General features: G+C 45.9%; 1 long non-coding RNA gene across 1 annotated transcript; it reads left to right on the top strand.

The window, feature by feature from the left end:
- Positions 1 to 6,473: 6,473 nt before the first annotated feature.
- LOC139047524 (uncharacterized) lies at positions 6,474 to 15,854 on the top strand. The gene is made up of 3 exons (XR_011507195.1): positions 6,474 to 6,858; positions 13,163 to 13,324; positions 15,752 to 15,854. It is a non-coding gene; the product is annotated as an uncharacterized lncRNA (long non-coding RNA).
- The last annotated feature ends 1,414 nt before the right edge of the window (positions 15,855 to 17,268 follow it).

Below are 17,268 nucleotides of genomic sequence, written 5' to 3'. Positions count from 1 at the left end.
AACTGCGCAAGGTCCTGCCTTCGTCGCAGCCTCAAGTGGCCTCTATCGCCGACATCGTGAAGGAAGAGGTGCACCGATCCCTTGGAGTTCCTGAGGTGCAACCAGAACCACCGCAGCCGGAAGCAATTACCTACGCCGCCGCCGTCGCCCGCGTTCAAGGCCCCCCTGCGCGACCGCGCCAAGGTCCTGCAACACCGCAATTCCGTCGTCCACCGCCGCCGCCGCCAGCGCGCCCACCCGTCGCCCAGCGCACTTACACGAGGAAGACGGACATTTGGCGAGCCCCCGACCACCGCCCGCTCTGCTATCACTGCGGAGAAGCCGGCCATGTGTACCGCCGATGCCCATACCGCGACATGGGACTGAGAGGGTTCGCCGTCAACGCGCCGCGTCCACAGCTTGGGGAGCGCCCACGTGACATTGCCGATTACCTAGCCGCCACTCAGTGGAACTCTCGACGACCGTCCCGTTCGCCGTCACCAGGCCGCTACCTGTCGCCGCAGCGCCGTCCATACACTGGCCCAGCCCGGGGCCGCTCTGCGAGCCCATACCCGGAAAACTAAAAGCAGCAACCGATGGAGGTTTGGTTGCTGTTCGTCGAACTGACGAAGATCCTCCGCAGCCGACGAAGACGACGAAGAGACCATCTCGACGACATAACGACACGCCGCCGTCCCGATGAAGTCTGGAAGCCAAAACTACACCGACGAAAGACGACTTGACGACGCGACGTTCCAACCTCAGTTCAACACGACGCAGCCGTGATCCAACGCCAAGACCTAACTGCAATGCCAGACAAAGAACAACCGACCTCGACGTGCTTCTCGACGGCCACGCAGTCACTGCCTTAGTCGACACAGGGGCCGATTACTCCGTAATGAGTGGACACATCGCCGCCCAGTTGAAGAAAGTTAAGACCGCATGGGAAGGCCCTCAGATTCGCACCGCTGGAGGACACCTCATCACGCCGACTGGGATCTGCACGGCAAGAATAACCATTCATGACCGGACTTACCCTGCCACCTTCGTTATCCTCCAACAGTGTTCACGAGACGTCATTCTCGGTATGGACTTCCTGGACCAACACGGCGCAATCATCAACCTGAAGTCGAAGTCAGTAACGCTGTCGGAAGATAAAGCAATGCCGCCGGAGAGCCCTCGTAGTCACCACGCCTTGAGTGTGCTCGAAGATCAAGTGAGCGTCCCGCCTCGCTGCAGCATCGTTATTTCGGTCAGCACCGAAACACCCGCTGACGTAGAAGGCGTCATTGAAGGCGACCAACGTCTACTGCTAGACCATGAAATTTGCGTCGCAAGAGGAATCGCTCGACTGCATGGAGGGAAAACTGAAGTGTTGCTGACAAACTTCAGCCAGGAGTTCAAGCACATCAACAAGGGCACGACGATCGCGTACATCGAGGAAATTCTGGAAACAAGTAATGCGTTTGTCCTCTCGGATTCCGCCGCATCTACCCCGACGACCATGGTTCCCGAACCAGACTACGACATTAATCCAAATCTTCCTATGATTAAGCAACAGCAACTCAGAAGTCTGCTCCGACGATACAAAGGCTGCTTGTCGACGTCATCGAGGATTCGACAAACACCAGTCGCCAAGCATCGCATAATCACCGAGGAATGCGCTCGCCCACTCCGTCAGAGCCCTTACCGAGTTTCGACGCGAGAACGCGAAGCTATAAGAGAGCAAGTCGACGAAATGCTGCGCGACGACATCATCCAGCCGTCGAAAAGCCCGTGGGCATCGCCTGTTGTCCTGGTGAAGAAAAAGGACGGAACCCTACGTTTCTGCGTCGATTATCGTCGTCTGAACAAGATCACGAAGAAGGACGTATACCCCCTTCCACGGATAGACGACGCATTGGATCGGCTCTGCAACGCTAAATACTTCTCGTCCATGGACCTAAAGTCTGGCTATTGGCAAATAGAAGTCGACGAAAGAGATCGCGAAAAGACCGCCTTCATCACCCCAGACGGCCTCTACGAGTTCAAGGTTATGCCATTCGGACTGTGCTCGGCGCCTGCAACGTTCCAGCGCGTGATGGACACGGTTTTAGCAGGATTGAAGTGGCAGACCTGTCTCGTATACTTGGATGACGTCGTCGTCTTCGCCGGAAATTTCGACGTTCACCTTAGGCGGCTGGCAACAGTACTAGAGGCCATCAGGTCATCAGGACTTACTCTGAAGTCGGAAAAGTGCCGCTTCGCTTTCGAGGAGCTTCTATTTTTAGGCCACGTCATCAGCAAATCTGGAGTCCGCCCCGACCCGCAGAAGACAGCTGCCATAGCAAAGTTCCCACAGCCCATCGACAAGAAGGCAGTGCGTAGATTTCTTGGCATGTGTGCCTACTACAGGCGATTTGTCAAGAACTTTTCACGCATCGCTGAGCCGCTGACGCAGCTAACTAAATGCGACGTCGAGTTCAAGTGGGAAACGCCGCAGGCCGAGGCATTTCAAGAACTCAAACGACGCTTGCAGTCGCCACCCGTACTTGCGCACTTCGACGATCACGCCGATACCGAAATCCACACTGACGCCAGTAGCCTAGGCCTCGGCGCCGTTCTGCTCCAGAGAAAAGATGGACATGAAGACGTGATAGCTTACGCTAGCCGGTCGTTGTCAAAAGCGGAAGGCAATTATTCTACAACCGAAAAGGAATGCCTCGCCATCGTTTGGGCTACAGCGAAATTTCGCCCTTACCTATATGGCAGGCCATTCAAAGTCGTCAGCGACCATCACGCCTTGTGTTGGCTAGCGAACTTAAAGGATCCCTCAGGACGGCTGGCACGGTGGAGCCTCAGACTACAAGAATACGACATCACCGTAACATACAAGTCCGGACGAAAACACTCAGACGCCGATTGCCTATCCCGCGCCCCCATTGACCCGCCGCCGCAAGATGACGAGGATGACGACGCCTTCCTTGGAATAATAAGCGCGGAAGACTTCGCCGAACAACAACGAGCGGACCCGGAACTTAAAGGCCTCGTCGATTATTTGGAAGGGCACACCGACGTTGTCCCCAGGGCATTTAAGCGCGGATTATCTTCCTTCACGCTTCAAGACAGTCTACTCGTGAAGAAGAACTTCTCGCCAGTCCGCGCCAATTACCTTCTTGTTGTCCCGTCAGGACTTCGTGACTTCGTCAGGACTTCGGACACTATCGAGGATACAAGAAAAGTATTATTGGCCGCGCCTGACCGCCGGCGTCGCCCGTTATGTCAGAACATGCCGAGACTGTCAGCGACGCAAGACACCGCCGACAAGGCCAGCCGGATTACTACAGCCAATCGAGCCTCCTTGCCAACCATTCCAGCAGATCGGGATGGACTTGCTGGGACCCTTTCCGACGTCAATAACCGGAAATAAGTGGATCGTCGTGGCGACGGACTACATCACCCGCTTCGCTGAAACAAAAGCAATGCCGAAAGGTAGCGCAGCCGAAGTGGCGAAATTCTTTGTCGAAAACATCCTGCTGCGACATGGCGCCCCAGAAGTCCTCATCACCGACAGAGGAACGGCCTTTACAGCGGAGCTCACCCAAGCCATTCTGAAATACAGTCAGACAAGGCAGAGGAGGACAACGGCTTACCACCCGCAGACTAATGGTCTTACGGAGCGGCTGAATAAGACCCTCGCCGACATGCTAGCGATGTACATCGACGTCGAACACAAGACCTGGGATGCCGTCCTGCCGTACGTAACATTCGCTTATAACACGGCGGTGCAAGAAACAACACAGATCACGCCGTTCAAGTTGGTTTACGGCAGGAACCCGACGACGACGCTCGACGCCATGCTGCCGCACGTAACGGACGAAGAGAATCTTGACGTCGCTACCTATCTCCAGCGCGCCGAAGAAGCCCGACAGCTCGCCCGCCTGCGAATCAAGAACCAGCAGAGGACCGACAGCCGACACTACAATCTCCGACGACGCTTCGTCGAGTACCAGCCCGGCGACCGTGTTTGGGTATGGACCCCTATACGCCGACGAGGACTGAGCGAGAAGCTTTTGCGTCGCTATTTTGGACCGTACAAGATCATCCGACGTATTGGTGCACTGGACTACGAGGTCGTGCCAGACGGCATTTCGCTGTCACAGCGGCGCCGCTCACGACCTGAAATTGTCCACGTTGTGCGGCTCAAGCCGTACCACCAGCGTCGACGAACTTTGGGACTTCGCGTAACTGACCTTCGGACTTTATTTCTTTTCGTTGTTTTGTTACTTATGTTTAATAAGTGTCCCTTTGTGTTTCGCTCTCTTTGTAGCATCGGGACGATGCTTTTTAAGAGGGGGGTATTGACACGTGTATTTATATTTATCGGGCGACCAGGTTTCACCGCCTAACAAATCTTAACGCGCAGCGCGGGACGCGCTTGCATGTATCCGAAGTTTCTGGAAAGTTATCGATGCTTCTATCCGCAGTCTCTTGTTGCCGAACCTTGTGTTATCTGATTTATTCGCCTGACGCGAATGATGTAGAACTTTATGGAAGGCACGCGGGTCCCAACGATTAGTCTGGAACATTCGACGATTGTGTATAAAAGCCGACGCGCTTGAACCGCTGATCAGATTTTCGACGATCGCCGACTGTGTTCGCCGCTTTCGTTGTGCTATAAGTGTAGCCTGTTTTGTGGGCACAGGTTCGCCCAATAAAAGCTAGTTTTGTATTCCACCGTACTGCTTCTTTCTTCGCCGTCACTACCACGTGACAACATTCCATTGGCGGCCTGTCCGGAGCCAGTGATTCTTAGCACCCTCTGCAGCGTCGCAGGTCTGACCGCCGCCGTGGTCAGTTGCTTCGCAGCTGCTGGGCACTGAGGGCCGGGGTTTGATTGTGTTGTTCATATAGGAGGTTGTGGCCAAATACTGCACCAGGGTAGGGTGGCCAATCCTGCTCTGGTGAGGGAGTGCGTTACCGGTTCTGGTCACCGGGATCAGGCCACACTCCAGGCCTGTTTGTGCAATTTCATCAACACGCGGATTTTAAAAAAAAATTTTTTTTAATCCGGTGGAAATTTGCCGGCACCGGGATTCGAACCACGGACCTCTTGCACGCGAGGCGGGTGTTCTACCTCTACGCCACCGCTGCAACAAGGTAATTCACGCCAAACGAGGTGTGAAAAATTACGTCAGTCTTTAAAGAAGTCGGAAAGCCATTTAGTCCAGGGGTCAAAGCTGATTAGCGCCAAGGAAGAAAAAATAAAGCTAAACCAATCGCGAAGACAATATTTTAATACTACTCTACCTAATCTTCGCAAAAATAATCCACGGAGATTTCCGAGCATGCACGCAGTGTACTGACGTCACAACAGCCCTATGATATAACTGTTCCTCAAGCTAATGCATACTACAAGTACATTTAACAGGGATTGACCGCAGAAAACGTTTTTTTTTGCCGAATTATTCCTAGAGGTTGCAGCATTGATCGACTAAACCTAAGTGACACGAAACTTTTTACTTTCATTTTACACGAATAAATATAGTGGTCTTGACGATGTCCCAAACGAATTCCTAAAGCGACACGCAGAATGGTGCAGCAGATCTCGTGGCAGTATCTCTGGCATGTCAATGTGAACTGCATGTGCGCCAGATGACTAGAAAAAAGCAAATATATTACCACTCCATAAATCAGGTAACGCAAACTCTCCAGCCAACCTGAGGGCCATTTTACAAACCAGTACATCATGCAAGATAATAGAACGTATTAATTCAAGACGCATGACAATATACTTTGAATAGGATAAGATACTAACAGATAACGAGGAAGGGTTTCGACGTGCGATGTCAACAGTTACACAACTGGTTCACGTTACACAGGACCAAGCACGGGCGATTGACAATCTCGGCCAACCCGACATATTTCTAGATTTTAGCAAAGCATTCAATTGTGTTTGTCGCGACAAGCTAACCGCAAAATTAGAGGGAATTATTGGATGCGGAAGCATTACAGCATGGATTAGGGATTCTTAATATCAACTTTCACAGTTCGTCTATCGGGATCAAGTCTCATCTGAAATAGTCCCTATCAAGTCTTGCATCGCTCAAGGCTTGGTCTTAGAGTTCTTCTTTTACTCTACATGAACGACATCGTCACTAAGATTGAAGGTAGTATAAAGCTTTTGGCAAATAACTGCAATATATATAAAAAAATAAAAAGTTACGAAGACCACCTCACCCTAAACAGAAGCCTCAAGGTGATAAATGCCTGGTGCAAATATGGCAAATGTCTATCAACGCCAACAAATCAGTGTAAGTGAAGGCAATAACAAGAAGAATACGCCACAATTCACTTACTTAATGACTCGGCACTAAATAAAGTTCAAAAACACAAGCATCTGGAACCTATCTAGGACCTCACCTGAAGTACCTCACACGAGTAGCAGCGACGGTGGTGATCGGACGCCCCCTTATCTGCTTTGTTTTCGCCTTACAGATTCCAACGACGAACCCTCCTGCCCCGGCCTCAGGACAGTTCCAAGTGTGACGTCACAGACTTTTGCGCCACCGCTCTTCTGCCGGCCGAGCTGTAAACGGGTCACACGAGTAGCAGCGACGGTGGTGATCGGACGCCCCCTTATCTGCTTTGTTTTCGCCTTACAGGTTGGTGAAAAACCTACCTTCCTACTTGCCATTTTCTTTCACCACCGCTGCTGCTGCCGTGTTGCTCGCTGCTGCCTTGTTTTTTACCGTGCTCTCAGTTGTAGTGTTAGGAGAAAGATTTCCCATTTTAAACCTGTATGTTGCATAACCTATACCAAGGCTAATATGCCGGAGACATGCCCTGCCTGCAAAGAATGTCTCCCAAGTGACGGACTCGCCATCAAGTGCACCGAATGTGAGTACACCTACCATCTCGGCAATTGCTCTGGTGTCTCTCCGTCAACATATAAGGGAAAAGGCGAGAAAGGTCGCAAAGCGTGGCGATGTCCAGACTGCCGTAAAACAAACGCAGGAAGTTCTGACGCACCCAGTACGCAGCCTGACCTAGCTAGCTGTTTAGCCGGCATAGTTCAAAAACTTGATGCTCTTGCTGGCCTGCCTGACCAAGTCAATGAAGTGAAGAAATCCATCGAACTAATGTCAAAAAAATACGATGATATACTTGAGCAACAAGTGAAACATGATAAAGAAATTTGTTCCTTAAAGAAACGTGTCAGTGCCCTTGAGACCAGAGTCGACGCTGATGATGTGGAGTCGTTGAAAATGACTGTGAACGATCTCGAGTGGCGAAATAGGAAGCTGAATCTTGAGGTGCATGGCATACCTGTGACCAATGATGAGAATCTGATGGAAAAGATAAATGTTGTAGCAAAATCTGTGAATTTACCAGAGCTCACTTCAAACGACGTCGATGTTGTGCACAGACTTCCTTCAAAGCCAGGCAAGGTGCCCGGGATTATTGTACGGTTTTCAAAGCTCTTAACTCGTGACATGTGGTTTCAAAAGCGGACAGCCTTAAGAGATGCTCAATCGGATGTTTCAGTCACTGAAAACATGACGCGTCAAAGCCGTGAGCTGTTGCGCTATGCAAAAACTTGGGCAGGTGAAAATGAGTACCAGTATGCTTGGCACCGGAAAGGAAAAGTGTTCATTAGAAGGAAACAATACGATTCTGCGATTGTCATTCGTTGTGCAGCAGATTTAGACCAGTTGTGAGGCCAGTAATGTGCGGTAGTACGCGGCACTCTTTCTTCAATGTCTTTTTTTACTGAATTAGTTCCTCTTTCTGACCTCCATAGTTCCATTAAGCTTGATAATCCTCATTGCTGCTCTTGTATTCATGTTAATCTCAGATCTGGCCGAAATAAGCAAGAAGAACTTGACTGTTTTTTCGGCGAAGTGGAAACTCGTTTCAATGTTGTTATGTTTTCGGAAACGTGGTTTACTTGTGAAGGTGACGTTTATGTTGTACCGACGTATAAGTGTTTCTATATGAACCGATCCATAAGAAGGGGAGGTGGTGTTGCAATGTTAGTTTCGAATCTTATGGAATCGGAAATGCTGCCTGAATTTTCTTGTATCACGCCCCATTATGAAGTCTTGGCAGTCAAGTCTGGCACAAGGATATTTTGTGTCTGCTACCGTCCACCGGGTAGCAGTTCTGCTGAGCTTTTTTTATTTCTTGATTCATTCCTAGAATTTGTTAACATGAACCAATATCAGTTAATTTTAGGTGGCGATTTTAACATTGACATGCTGGCCAATAATAACACAACAATCGAGTTCAATACTTTACTTAACGTTCACTCCTGTGAAAATGTCATCATGTCACCTACACGGATTACGACAGAATCAGAAACACTTTTAGATCTCTTCATAACAAACTTCAAAACAGATAGCTTGAAATCTGGCACCATCGCTTATGCTCTGAGTGATCACATGCCAATTTTCATATCTGTCAATCTCACTCCGAATTCCCAACGACAACCGGACCAAACGTCATTTTATCGAGTTATAAATGATCAGACGTTATGCGAGTTCAAGGAACGCTTATCTATTATTAACTGGGAACATGTTTTTGAGGAAACCGACCCTGATGAAGCATACGAAAAATTTTTAGAGATATTTACTGACATTTATAATGCTTCCTTTCGACTGAAGAAATTCTCCCAATCAAAGAAAAGTAGAAAACCATGGGTCGTCAAAGATATGTTGCAATTGATAAGAAAACGAGATAAACTTTACAGACTGTTTTTAAAGAGTAGGTGTCCTGAAGCGCTCAAAACGTTCAAAAAATTTAGGAATTTCGTTACAAAGCAACTTCGCATCGCTAAAAAGCAATATATTTATAACCTATTCAATTCAATTGGTGGACAGTCCGAAAAAGTTTGGAAGGTTTTAAAATCTATCTTTGGTAATTCTTCCGAACCGACCACAAAAATTATTTACGAAGGGATTGAATTAAAAGGTGCTGACTTAGCAGATGCCTTTAATGACTACTTTCTTTCTTTTGCGGACACATCAAACAGCGATGTAAATCTGTCTAATATGAGTGCCCGAAATAGCGAAACAATATTTCTAATGCCGGTTACAGTAAATGAAGTAATTACAGAATTTTTATCACTCAATAATAGTAAAGCTACAGATGCGGCAGGTTTCCAGATACAGCCTATAAAATTTACTATCGACATTCTTGCACCTTGCCTTGCCCATATCTTCAACTTATCTTTAGTTTCCGGCGTTTTCCCGCGTCTTATGCAAAGGGCAAAAGTTATAGTAATATATAAAAAAGGGAACAAAAATGTAATGGGAAACTGTCGCCCGATATCCATCTTACCTGTGTTTTCTAAAGGCCTCGAAAAAGTTGTTCTTAAACGGCTATCTTGTTTTAGTGAAAGACACAACATTATCACTTCAGCTCAATATGGCTTTCGTAAAAACAGATCTACTGAGTTAGCTCTCCTTGCTCAAAAAGAATTCATACTAGAAAATTTTGAATCAAAAATTACCGACGATTACGTTACTTCCTAATGCGAAATTTGAGCGCAGCAAATAAGCTGTTTCACCTTTTCGATAGATTGAGGCAAAGAAATCGAGCAACACATGTATGCGCTATCACAGAATTTTTTTTTATTTTTCACACGTATTCCTTTAACAAAGACTCCACTAACAGTTCTTGACAGTCATGAAGGAAGCTTTGTGGTCGGAGAAATAGACTGATATATGTTCGACTTGGTACACCAATGCTTGATTCTCAAAGACGTTCACAAAGACGTTGACAACTGGGCCCTTAATGCCATATTGGCCTCCGCCGTGCATCAGTCGTAGCACTTGCATGAATGGGATTCGCGGAGATACGAGTCTTACACTCACCGCATTAAGTTGTGGAAGGTGCGCTGGCCTCGAGGGATATTTGTAACCGTTTGTTGTCGAAATAACAACCAAAACAAGTGCGAACGAGACCGACCCAACAGAACCAAACAGGCGCGGGCGAGAGCTGTGGCGCGAGCAGACGATAGTACGAAACGAGCGGATCGGCTGAGACCAGACACGAGTGCGCATCGAGCCGTAAGGAGGGTCCGCATGACACCAGCATCGCGCGCGCACGTCACCGAAGGGGCCGCTCTCATTGGTCTCCGCCATTCGCGGCTCGCGTCCTTCGTCTCCCACTCCAGCGAAGGGGGGCGGAGCTGGTTACGAGGCCAACGCCGACGACGACGCGAAACCCAGGAACGGACGCCAAAGAGCTGCGCTCTAAAAACATGGTACTAGGATTATTTCTAGATTTTTCAAAGGCGTTCGACCTTGTTAATCACTCTGTGCTGCTTAAAAAATTGGATCATTACGGTATTAGAGGCATAGCCCATACGCTGATTGCCTCATACTTGCGACATAGGTCTCAGTTTGTTAGTATTGCCGGTGAATGCTCCCAGTTGAAAGCGGTAGCTTCCGGCGTTCCGCAAGGGCGCATTTTGGGTCCGTTTCTTTTTGTTCTTTATGTCAATGATATTGTCCACATCGACAGCACTGCTAAGTATATAATTTACGCAGATGACACCAGCTTGTTTTTTTCGGGTACTTCAACTGCTGATCTCGCAAATCGAGCTAATAAAACCTTAAAAGAAATAAATACTTGGGCGGCTGATAATCACTTAAGAATTAACGTTAGCAAAACTGCAGCAGTCATGTTTCACCCACGTCACAAACACTTTGAACCTCCTCTAATTGAATTAAACAATACCAGAATAGAATTTGTGCAGTCTGTGAAAACTCTGGGCGTTTACTTTGCAGCAGATATGTCGTGGAATGATCATATTAATTACGTAGTTCAGAAACTTTCCAGAACAGTTGGTATCATGCGCCGCAATTGCTTTAATTTTCCTACATCAGTTAATTTATTACTTTACCACTCTTTGTTCTCTTCCATAGCCAACTACGGATGTATGGTGTGGGCAACAACAACAGCTGGAAACATTAACAAACTCACTGTCTTACAAAAACGTATTATACGCATTGCATGTAAAGTGCCGTATTTCTTCCACACTGCAGGCCTTTTCCATCAACACAACATTATACAGATGAAGTCCATGTATAACTAGAGACTGTGCTATAAATATAAACTCGCCATGAAGAAAAATGATGACTCCTTCCTTAGACTTGCTGGGTTAGAGCAGAGCAGAACTGTGTATGATACCCGCACAACAGAACCTTGGAATGTTAAGAAATGCCGCACAAACTATGGCAAACAAATGTTGCAGCATACCTTACCGACCCTTCTGAACCATTTGTACTGCTACGAGAATATTGATTTATCCAATATTTCTCTGAAAGAATTGCCCCAAATGTTCGTGTAGTTTTGTACTGTACAAGTACAATGTACTGCGTACTGAACGTGCATGTCTCATTCTCTGTACCGAACGTACGTGTTTTTTTGTTTTATTTGTTTTTCTCCTCATGTTTTGTTTGTTGTTGTACTCCGCCGCCGTCAATGCTGCACTGTAAGAGGAAGCCAGGACCTCTCAAGCTGTCTATACAGCTTTTTCCCTGGCTGTCCTCGCAACACCCGTTGCGGAAATAAACCTTCAACCTAAAAAAAAAAAGTGGAACAAGCACATGGCCAACGTTACTCCAGCAGCCACTCGTAAGCTGTGCTTGCTTAAGAAGTCCCTGGGATCTGATTCCAGTCGCTTCAATCTTCTGTATTACAGAAACATTGTACAATAACCTCGTCGTCGCAAAGCCCGTATTGCGCGGCACTACGCTTTTCTTCTCATGCTTTCGCCATGCCCTCCTCCTCTGCTTTCTTCCTCGCGCTCTCTTCGCTACCACCGCCTTTCATCCCCGCTACGCGTTCACTCTTACCTCCTTCGCTGTGCTCGTTCGCTCGGTTACGATGACGCACAGAGACGACGCCAATGCTCGCCGCAGGAATGGGCGCCGAAGAGCTGCGCTCTGAAGATCACTGGTCTCGGCTTGAGCACCTGAACGAACTACCAGTTTTACAGAGATTCAATAAAATGACCCATACAGGACAGCCTTCGTTCCGCTAAAGAACAAGCTGAAAACAAGCATCCGAACCCTCAATATAGCATTGCGTACCTCCCTCAGCAAATGCAGTGGTGGCTTCTCTGGACGTCGAGGTTGATGAGGACCGATAAAAGTTGATAAGTGTCGGATCATGTTCAATAAGGTTGATAACGACCGATGAGGGTGGATAAGGGTTTATACTGGTCGGACCGACTTTCTCAACACTGATATCGCCACCGGGCTGCGTGGAGATAAGGAAGTGGCACAATGCTTACGGCATGAATTGTTATACTTAGACTTAAAACGACCAAAACATAGGTTTTTATAATATGTGCTCTTTTCCCTTAATTTATTGTGTTAATAAATACTTGAATACAGATTGAATGCTTGCTAAATTGAACCATAATAACTTTTAATTATTCCCAACTCAAGTATACAGCTGTCAGAAATAAAAATGTACCCTGTTGAGTTGAGTTTAGCTTCATTTTTATTTTGGTATGCAGCCCATCGCACGGGCGGGACTAATACATCAGTTGGTGGGCAATACATACAATGTATAGGCGCAGGCAATGCATTCGATATATAAATAAATATATGAGGGGCAAAATGAGTGTGTTCAAAATGTAACACCATACCAAAATTGTGTGAACATTAGCGGCAGCCACGTACTACAATTTTTTAATTTCAAATAGAGACATTTCTACTATTGGCTTGTCTACATAATACCGGTGAATTACGTTCCAGTCTATGCAACTAATGCGTCATGTTTGATAAAAGAAATGAACTTATTTTTATGCCACCCGTTTCGCACCCTCGTAATTTTTTCTGATCAAAAACATTCCCATGTTTCATGGGAGTGGCTTGTTGGGCTAGTTGATACATGGTTATACTGGGAGAATGCCAGCAAACTTAAGAGTGGAAAAAAATCAAGAGGCAGACATAGACCGAGACAGGAAGGTGGCTGGTATGATTGACATGTTTAGATGCATGTTCACAAGGCATTTGGTTTCAAAGGTTCTGGTTACATTGCTGCGGTTTAATAAAGCTAAAATTGATAAAATCAGTGCTTTATTTGTGTAGTGTCACACTATACCACAACAGGAGTATACGTAGCCTGACATCTGTTGCTGTATGAAGTTACATAGGACGGTATGTGTCCCGTTTTCCTACAGTGAGCTGATACGCGACCGCAGTCCTGCGAAAAACACAGGTCGAGTGCAAGCATACAAGAAAAATGAATCGCCAACCCAGCCCTGCGAAAGTGGGCGTCCAGCAAAGCTGTTGCAAAACCACCCCAACAACTGCTGAAGTGGATATGCAATACTTCATTGAAGGTTCGGATGCATGTTTCGAGCTTGTTCTTTGTGGGAACGTAGGCTTTTGTGTGCGTTGTATGGGTTATTGCGATGAACCTCTTTAAAACTGATGCTTCGTTGAGGTTTTCAAACAGACCAGTGATTTTCAGTGCGCAGCTTTAGGCGCCCATTGCTGCGACGAGCGTCGGCGTTATCTCCAGGCCTCCTCGTGACCGAGCGAACGAACACAGCGAAGGAGTAAAGCGCGAACCCGAAGCGCGGATGAAAGAGCGATAGCGAAGAGAGGTCGAGGAAGAAAGCAGAGCAGGAGGGTATGGCGAGAACGTGCGAAGAAAAGCGTAGCGTCGCGCAAGACGGGCTTTGTGGCTACGATGGCTATGAGATGGCGACAGAGTAGCGCGCGTCGTCTGTTCGCCGATGACGCCAGCAAAACCATATACGGAAACGAAGCGCTCCATGAGCGGTGGACTGTCTGCGGCGGCTGCTATGAATCACGCCCACGTGACACCCACGCCCTGCCTCTCCAGATCTCGCTATTAGGGAGGCAGTCTTGCGATACTTCATTTCGTTCAACGTGCAGCAAGAGAGAGAATGTCCGCGTCAGCCAATATATCGCAAAATGAAAACGCATATACAGCTGCGCTCAAATTTTGGATTAGGGATCACCATAATTGTCGGTGAACTTTCTTCTAGAACCTCAGATACCTATCTTTCTGCATATATATTATTCCTATACGACAGGCGCCTATGAGAGATGGCGCAAAGCGAATTGAATACGGACATCTCGGCTTGGCACGAGTTAGTGACCATATTGGTCTCTGGCTGCGCTGCTTTTGTAAATACATCTTAGGTAGTACCGTTGTTTGTGTCTCTTTGCATGTAACATTTTGGCGGTGGTTTGCTATCCCTCTCATAACCACGGAGGTCCGTAGCAGTGGCAAAAAATATGGTATGTTTTATTTATTAATTATATGAAATACCGTTTCTTTGACACCGCCGTTGCCATGCGAAACCGCAAAGCCCTATTCTGAAACTATTCACTCCTGCATGCCCCAATGCTAACACCCACAAAGCGCTTTGGGGCTCCACAAGGTAAGTGGCACTATTTTAGAACTCTCTATTGTTTCCAAATTTGATTATTGGTGGACTTTTTAAGTACATGGTTTTTAGGATATGTTGTGATTTTGTTCGATTGCATTCGATTTTGTTGTTGGCTTTTTTGTACACTCCTTTTGCACATTTATTTGATAATTATAGTTCATTCATCATCAAATGCTTGGACATGAACGTTTTTTGGGTACATACTTTTTAACATCTCTGATACCATTATATTACAATGTAACGGGCTTAATTAACAGCCATGCGTGGGAACTTTCATAGGGTTGTTTCTTATTTTAAATGCACGTTTTTATACAAATATTTTGATATATGATTCTGGCTTTTGGTAATTTAATCAGATTAGGTGGACAGTTATTCTGTTTTAGGTGTTTTATAAGTGCTTCCCTGTTGGCAGCTTTACATGCATTTTTGACTTCCATTGATAGAATAAATGCCTCTTGTTTATGCAAAATAGCTTGTTCGAAAAATATTTATACTGCATGATGTATAAGAAATTGGCGATCCATATTTAAATACACAGTGATTCCTATAGAGCAACCATTTCTGGACAAGGAAAGTAAAGTGTGCCCTTTAAAAATATTTTTCAATATTTTTACCAATACGTAGTTTGTAGCTATGAATCTGAAATCAGGTGGTTGGCCTGGGTCATAATTTTTCAATTCTTATTATTTTATAAAGATTCCACAATACCGAAAAATTTCAGGCCTTTAGGCAAGACGTGTATAATCGCAGTCACCCCAGCATACACCTAAGAGGGTGTTTCGCGGAAACTTCCGTAATCCCAGCATTGTCTACATGTTTTCAGCTGGCACCTATAACGCTGTGACACGTCTAATATTGGAACAAAATAACTTGCAATATTGTCTTGATATTTCAAGCTTTTGTATTTTCTCTTTATTGTAATTCTGTCCCGTTCAGTTCAATATTTGTCGCATTTTGCACCCTTGTTTTGTTCAGGCTTTCTCTTTTGATTTTCTGATTTATATTTGTGTAATTCGAGTGCCCCAGTGCCAATGCGTACAGCGGTACTTGGGCACTTTGAGAAATACGTGAAATGAAAAAAACAGTTGAGATGTTAATTTCTCGTAATAGTCAAATATATCACTGGGATAAATGCAAGAGAATAATCTCACTTGCTCCATGCGACGACAAAGAACGTTCCATTCATTCTATCTAGCTACATGGCACTCGCACATTTTGAAATGTTGGCAGATGTCACGTGGGACACTCTGCATATGTCCGGCCAACGCCGCGTTCAGGCTTTTCTCAAGTCGTTACTTGGTAGCGCTCCTTTCAATGGTGGCATGGTTTTTAATGTTCATGCAGTGGATGAAACGTGCAAGAAAGCGAGGGCACTGAAGACTGCAGAATGATAGCAGCTTGACAACCACGGAGAATGACTGGAAAGTTGACGTGTCATACGAATTTCTTGCACCACAAACGACTATGAAAATCTGGCCTTTTCTCTGTTTAGTCGAGGCAAACGCTTTCTGTTGGACTCAAGTTCGTCTAAAGGACGTCGTCCTAAGCGGCTGTACAAGATCGAGAGCGTAGAGAGGCTTGACGATGCTTTAGAAAACATGTCGTGCGAGCAAGTCGCAGCTTCTCAGGCGACGTTCAATAATTAAATGATTCAGTGCTCCAAGCTGAACTGCTCTTAGCTTTCCTTAAGGTCACTGACCTGTCCGATGTTATTCACATTTAAAGCACAACTGTCTCGTGCCGGTCGAGTGGATTTTCGAACTTTTGCAGGGGGACCTACGTTCGAGCTTCATTCGAAATGACAATCAGACCTGGGTCACGCAGCCGGGTTGATGAGTTTGAGCATCGATGAGTTCGTTAACCTTCTTGTAAAAGAAAGATTCACGAAGTCAGCCGACAAACAACCGGATACATTTTTAAGAAGTGGAAAGACACGTTTAGTTTTAAATTTCCCGACTCGACATTTATTAATAAAGGATAATTAGGTGCTTTTGCTGGCAATTTCTTGCAAATTATTGCACTATTTTGTTGGCACCTTTAAGGTCGACAATTTTTGTATGACCGGCCGCATTGATCATTACGTATGCTGTGAGGGGCATGTTATTGAATAGTTCGGAATATATGTTATCTGCTCCTTAGATGATCCATTTTTCATAATCATCATCTATCTTTTTAGATACATTTAGAATCCAGTGCTGTTGATCCACTGGAGGTGCTCTTAAATTTGACAGGCTTAGGAGAATGAGAAAACTTCGATGCTTTGAACACTCTTAAATATGAATTCGTGAGATTTCCATTCGTTGATTTCTCAATTTGCAACTGTTCCAAGCTAGGACGCATATAGCGACTAGATTATCTAGTGTGACCGATATCACACAACACAAGAACCAATAAAATTCGTTGGAAATTGGTTGCCGAGGCACTAAATTTCATTCCATGACTTTACACACGCTCCTCTAAGCATTGAGAAATGTTGAAGTTATTCCAGTGGTTTCTCGTTTCTCTAAAGAGACACCAATTTATAGAGCCAGGTGCGGCGACCTCTCAGGAAGTTCTTTCTGTATGGTCTTGAGTAGTGCGCCAGGCGAGTAAATGGTTATGTTGCATATGAATAAATTGTTAATGAGCAATATCCTGACCCAGTAGCAAGAAACAAAATCTAATGGATCATTACCCGTTGGCGTTCTTCACTCTCTATTCGCTATTACAAGCTCCGTGACGTACTTATCCATCAGTTAACGACAAACACCCTCCAAAAATATTGTACATTTTGATTTATTTTAGGAAGATGTATATATATATATATATAAATTCTTAAAATAGTTTCACAATGTCAACCTTTGCCATTCATCGAGTGGATC

The sequence above is a fragment of the Dermacentor albipictus genome, chromosome 7 (assembly GCF_038994185.2).
Source record: "Dermacentor albipictus isolate Rhodes 1998 colony chromosome 7, USDA_Dalb.pri_finalv2, whole genome shotgun sequence".
Lineage (NCBI taxonomy): Eukaryota > Metazoa > Arthropoda > Arachnida > Ixodida > Ixodidae > Dermacentor > Dermacentor albipictus.
This window is presented reverse-complemented; position numbering and strand designations above follow the sequence as displayed.